Here is a 6,856-nt window from a genome sequence, read left to right on the forward strand (position 1 = left end):
AACGAACAATTTTGACATGACAATAATAACTTCAAAAATTTTAACAGTGCAACTTTTATAAAACTTAAGTCTCTGCTTCAAATGTATTTCAGTGTCTATAGTGCTGGGCTGTGTCAGAATGCAGAAGTCCTCTTGAAGCTACCATCCGCAGTCATCTAGCATCTTTGGTGTGTTCTTCTTCAGGTGTGCTCTGCTGCTCTTCTATCTGCTGTAATTGCGGCTTCACATTCTTTGCAGGGATCTTTCTTAGAGTCTGTACCTGTGGAGACAAACAAAACCTCTCTCCTTGCCATAAAGGACAGGCTCTAAAATTTGTCTTGTTTTCAGAATTTTTATGAATATGAGAGATTAAAAAACATATATATAACTTTGTTCAACCTTTCTATAATAGAAAGCACTACACCCTCTCCCATTTTTATCTTTTAAAGAGCATTTTTAGCTATTTGTGTGCTTTTTAACAATAGATTGGCTTTTGAATGAATTAGTTATAATATGTGGTAGATTTGATATGTTGAAAAACTTCTGTAATTTTAAGAACTGTACATTTAGGAATGAGAAATGTTTACAAGAGATGTTTTAATTGTGTTTTTTGGTCTTTTTCTCCTTTATGTGTTGAGGTAGAACATACTTTAAAAAGTGTGTGGTTATACAAGTGAATTTGTTTGAATTGTTTAAATGGTTGATATTGCATGATACTTGTTTTTAATTTTGAGGGTTAACTTTTGCTGCTATTGATGGCGTAGTTAGTGTTTGGTAGTTTGGGCATGGTTGCACAATTGTCTTAATTTGATTTTGAGATATATGCGACACTTTTTACAAGAGCTGATGTATTTTGATGTATGGTTAAAAGTTTGCTGTTACATTGCTATTGGCTATAAAACTTAGGAGTTTAGTGTTTGCTTTAACATGTGACACAATACAGTTGCTATTGAGAAAAAAGGAAAAAGATTAGTATTTTAATGTGAATTTGACAATTGATTAGAAATTTTTCTTGAGAGGTCTTTGCTTTTTCTATTAAACTTGTAACAAAAATTTGTAAATATAAAATATGAACTTTGAAAAACATGTAGACAGTTGTTCTTTTTTGGTTTTGAGATATAGTTTTTGGACTTTCTTAAAATCTGATTTTTATTTTTTGGTGTTAGGATTTTACTACATGGTTATGAGATTTTAGATTTTCTTGACTTATTTATAAAACGAATTGTTTTTAGAAGTGTATGAATTTTGAAAGGTTTTCAATTTAATTATAGAGATGAATTTAATAATTAGAGATTTTTTTGTAATATTTATACGGGCCATTTTTAAAAACTTTTGAATTTTGAATTAACTATTTCAATTAAAGATACGAGCAAGCAAAATATTTTTGCAGAATCTTTTCCTGTAAAGGAAAAATTATTTAGGAATTAGCTTTTATAATTAGTTTGGAATATAAATTTTTGGGCAAGTTATTACAATCTTCTTGCTTAATTGACAAAACAGAAAAGAAAAACCTTTTGTTTTGGAATTACTTGGTAGTCTTTTTCAGATCTTAATGAAAAAATTAACTTATAAAATTCTGGATTTCTTGTTAAAACTGCAAAATAAAAGAATAGGTCAGGGTTTTAAGGTATTTTGAGCCTGCTGCTTTGGTGGATTCTTGTGGTGGTTTTCATGACAGTCTTCTTTTGGACGAAGTCTACTTGGTATCTTGGCTGCTGGAATTGAACTGTTAGCTGTCTGTGTTCTGTTTTCTTGGAGGGTTTTAGACGATGATAAACTTTCACTGCTTCAGTCTTGCTCTGTCCTTGTTTTTGTTTTGTTTTGGTCTCCTGTCGCCAGAGCCGGGCTGGCTCTGGGGTGCTGGTTTCTTTCCTTATCTTGTGCCAGGGATCTATGCTGGCTGATGAATCTTCTGAATCATCAGAGAAACTACAGGACGTGTGGGAAACCTTCTGATTTTTCATCGGAGTTTGTTTACATTTCTCCGGCATGGGCGCCGCCATCTTGGGGAGGGCAAGTTCCGGGATGTCACATCCGGTTCCCACGCTCGTCACAGCCAGGGCGTGTCTGTCCAGGCTGTGGGTGGCAACCCGGGGCGGTGCCTGAGGCTTGGGACTGCCCATGGAGGGGGAGCCTCCCGTGCTGGAGTGGGAGGAGCTGAGTGACACATCGGATGGGGCGTGCCGCAGGGTTGGGCTGTACTGAGCCCGCCCACATGGAGCTACAGTTTCTGCCTCAGAGATGGGGAGAATTCCATGTTTTTCATTGTTCTGTGAGCCCGTGCATTCAGGGCTTTGTTCAAAACTCGCGCGCTCAAAATTAACTGTCCGGGATCGCCCGAATCTCGTACTAGGTGACTGAGGGAGTGGGGAGGGTGGTTGGAATGGAACCTTAGCCTGCGTGGCCAAGGCTGGCACAGGTCTTACTCCGGGGGACTGAGGAGGGCTCGGGGGAGGGCTTTGGGAGCCTTTTTGCATTTTACTTTCTGGGCTCCTTTTTTATCGTTGCTTTTAGAGGCTTTTTCCAAGGTTTCTCTTTCTGCAGTTTCAAGTGTTTTTTCACTGCTGAGCCTTTCGCCTTCTTCTGTTACAAAGTCTAACACAGTTTTAAAGATGGGTCTTAATTTTAACACAGATTTTTTCTTTGAATTATACAACTTCAATCCTATTTTGTTCCAAAATTCTACTGTTACTGTTTCAGCTGTATTAGTGTCCGGAAACTTTTTATAGACCCATTTCACAAGTTTTTTAAGTTCTTTCCTCTCAAACTTATAGTCTTGAATAGTCAGTTTATAATTAAAATAACAAAAGGTTTCTCGCTGTTCTACGGATTGCCGGGTCCCCATTATCACTCACCAGAATGGCTCTTGTGATCTCCCGGCAGCTCTTGGTTTGTCTCCGACTCTCTCAGGTCACTCGGTGATTAGCTGTTCTGTCTCCACCTCTGCTAGACTGCAGCTTCTCTCTTTGAAAAGTAATCTACTTTGTACCAGAATCGGTGTCCGGCAAAGACCCCCTCTCACCGGTATAGGGGTTCAGTCAAAAGGCTCCCTCTCAGCCTTTTTGACCCAAAAATGTGGTTTTATTTTCACAACCAAAAAAACTACAACGAGCTCGCTTTTGAAAAAACGAAAACCAAGAGCAAAATGGCCTAGCTGAACATGAGGGCTCTGTCAGCAAACTTCGATTCAGTTACCCTAATGTAGGGTCCCTGTTCGGGCGCAAATTATGGGGATTTTTCCCGATAACTCCGAGGGTCCAGCCAGCGGAGTAATGGCTTAATAAAATAGCGAGACGGCTTCCCAGGATATGCTTTGTAAAATAAAAGTTTTAATAACAGCAAAAAAAATAAACGTTACAAAATGAAAAGAGATAAGCCGAGCACAGTGTACCAAGCACAGCTACACAGGCTAAGGCACTCCCAAAAAGCCTCGTGTACCCTTATGCAGGCCCTTTAGTACTCGATGGTCTAGGTGGGCTTATTTGGCTCTCTGCCCAATGAGATGGACACTAGACTTTGAGGTGCACTTCCAAAGCCCTATCACTGTGTCTGTGCTGAGACTGAGCCAATTACAGCGAGCAGGCTATAGAAAATTCTAGCTTCACTTCCTTATATGGAAACACCTGCTCGGGTACAGAAATGCACGACTACAGTGGACAGAAACGGTGGCCCTTTTCCAGGGGAAAGTCAACTCACCTTGCAACGTTTCTGATGTCACTTTGTAGGAGACCTTTGGCACTCCAAGCGCAGCCAGGCTTGCAAAATGTGGCAGCTTGCATCTGGGAGAAATCTTCAATCGTACCCACTTGGAGTAGGACGAAGCCCAGATTCCAGGCCTGGGCCAGGCATATGGAGGTGGACACCAACGGTGGCCCATTTTCTAAGGGAAACTCAGCTCACCTCCCCATGTTCCTGATATCAGTTTGTAGGAGACCATTGGCGTTCCAAGCGCAGCTAGGTATCGAACATGTAGCAATTTCCATCTGGGAGAAATCTTCAATCGTACTCACTAGGAGCAGGCCGAAGCCCAGACTCCAGGCCTGGGCAAGGCACATGGAGGTGGACACCAACAGTGGCTCATTTCCAGGGGAAAGTCAACTCACTTCACCATGGCCCTGATGTCAGTTTGTAGGAGACCTTTGGCACTCCAAGCACAGCCAGACTTGCAAAATGTGGTAGCTTGCATCTGGGAGAAATCTTCAATGGTACCCATTTGGAACAGGCTAAAGCCCAGACTCCATGCCTGGGCAAGGCACATGGAGGTGGACACCAACAGTGGCCCATTTCGTTGAGAAACTCAACTCACCTCCCCATGTTCCTGATGTCAGTTTGTAGGAGACCTTTGGCATTCCAAGCGCAGCTAGGTATCGAACATGTAGCAATTTCCATCTGGGAGAAATCTTCAGTCGTACTCACTAGGAGCAGGCCGAAGCCCAGACTCCACGCCTGGGCCAGGCACATGGAGGTGGACACGAATGTTGGCCCTTTTCCTTGGGCAACTCAACTCACCTCCCCATGTTCCTGATATCAGTTTGTAGGAGACCTCTGGCGCTGCTAGCGCTAACAGGCTTGCAAAAGGTGGCAGCTTGCATCTGGGAGAAATCTTCAATCGTACCCACTTGGAGCAGGTCAAAGCCCAGGATCCAGGCCTGAGAAAGACACATGGAGGTGGACACGAATGGTGCCTATTTTCCATGGGAAACTCAACTCACCTTGCAACATTCCTGATGTCAGTTTGTAGGAGACCTTTGGCACTCCAAATGCAGCTAGGACTCGAACATGTAGAAACTTCCATGTGGGAGAAATCTTAAATCATGTCAACTTGGGGACAGCCAAAGCTCAGGATCCAGGCCTGGGCAGGGCACATGGAGGTGGACAGAAACGGTGGCCCTTTTCCATGGGAAACTCAACCAACATCCCCATGTTCCTGATGTCAGTTTGTAGACCTCTGGCCCTCCAAGCGCAGCCAGGCTTGCAAAATGTGGCAGCTTGCATCTGGGGCAAATCTTCAATCATACAGACTTGGAGCAGGCCGAAGCCCAGGATCCAGGCCTGAGAAAGTCACATGGAGGTGGACACGAACGATGGCCCATTTTCCATGGGAAACTCATCTCACCTCCCCATGTTCCTGATGTCACTTTGTAGGAGACCTTTGGCACTCCAAGCACAGCTAGGTGTCGAACATGTAGCAACTTCCATCTGGGAGAAATCTTCAATCATATGGACTTGGAACAGGCTAAAGCCCGGACTCCAGGCCTGGGAAAGTCATATGGAGGTGGACACGAAGGGTGGCCCTTTTCCATTGGAAAGTCAACTCACCTCCCCATGTCCCTGATTTCAGTCTGTAGGAGACCTTTGGCCCTCCAAGTGCAGCTAGGACTTGAACATGTAGCAACTTCCGTCTCTGAGAAATCTTCAATTGTATGGACTTGGGGATGGCCAAAGCCCAGACTCCAGGCCTGGGTCCAACACATGGAGGTGGACACAAATGGTGGCCCTTTTCCATGGGAAAGGCAACTCATCTCGCCACGTTACTGTGGTGGTATTTGAAATTTGGTTTATTAAGTTTGTTATATCCTCCTTTGTTCCCTCTCCTCCACGTGTACTCCTGCAGCAAGTTATGTAACTGTCAGTTTTCTGTCAGTCATGAAGCCCGCGAGTTTTTGTATTTCTCCCCACTTCTGTGGTTGGCAAAATTTAAATATCGCACCTGTGTAATGGTCCCTAGAATCCCCTTTATTGGTTTTTTTGCCTTTACCCCTCCCTAATACCATCTGGATAAAAGTTTAAGCAGAACCACCCCTCGGGGCAGTTGCGAGAGCAGATGCAGGCTCGGCGATATCGCGCTTGCCCGCACAATAAACGCTGCTACCTCACTGCCTTCCATTCGGCCTCTGTTCGTCACTTTAACATCGCTGCCAAGCATCTCTCAAAACAAAGAACCCACAGGAATCAGTATCGGCGCACGGCACACGAACTGGTCCTCATCCCTTGTCACGGTGTTCCTTGCTGGTCGTGCATGGAGACGCGCTGAGGTCTCGAAACACAGCACCATGACACTTTTCCAAATGAAAAAAAATTAAACAACATCTACCCAAATATATTTTAACAGCACTGATTTAGCAATATCAAATCCGCAACCTTTAAGAACATATATGATCTGGAAGCACAGGACACTCCAGTCCAGTCAGTAAAAATATTCTCCACAAATCTGTGTTCATGGATCATATAACAGTTTCTTGATTAGGCAGTAGAGTCCCATGTTAGCTTATCTTGATTAAGAAAGACATTGCAAGCCGTTAGCAATTTCCTACATTGTTTCAATACCAAATTCTGTATGACAGGAATCCCAAAAGAAACCCACACTGGATAAATATACTAATAGCTTTAAATCCAAATAATAGGTCCTCCATTAATATGATACTGGAGCACTTGTAAGTGAACTTTAAAATCATAGATTCATTTATGTTGGAAAAGATTTGTCCAACAAGTTACTGAAATGTCTGAAAACCAGTATTTGCAGTCCATTACATGTTGTTGCTGCTAAGCTAAACATAAATATTTTGAAATTAAGTAATGTGGTAGGTTTAAAGATGTCAAAATATTTCAGTCTTGAATTTGGCAGTCCAGACGGAGGAGTTCAGAAGTATAACGAGAATATTTTAAAATTGTGCCTCAGTAGAAATAAAGTAAGAGCTGTACAATCAGAATTTTATCTTGTTTTTAACATGGAGAGTACTAGCAGTTTTGTTACTAGAGCCACATGAAGTAAATGGGGCTTTCTGCAGGAATGAAAAAGTCCAAAGTTTACAGGTAAACATGAACCTTTCTGATTTAAACATTAATGAAAGCATAAACTGAATCATTTCACAGGGCT

This window comes from Prinia subflava, chromosome 3 (assembly GCF_021018805.1).
Source record: "Prinia subflava isolate CZ2003 ecotype Zambia chromosome 3, Cam_Psub_1.2, whole genome shotgun sequence".
Taxonomy (NCBI): Eukaryota; Metazoa; Chordata; class Aves; order Passeriformes; family Cisticolidae; genus Prinia; species Prinia subflava.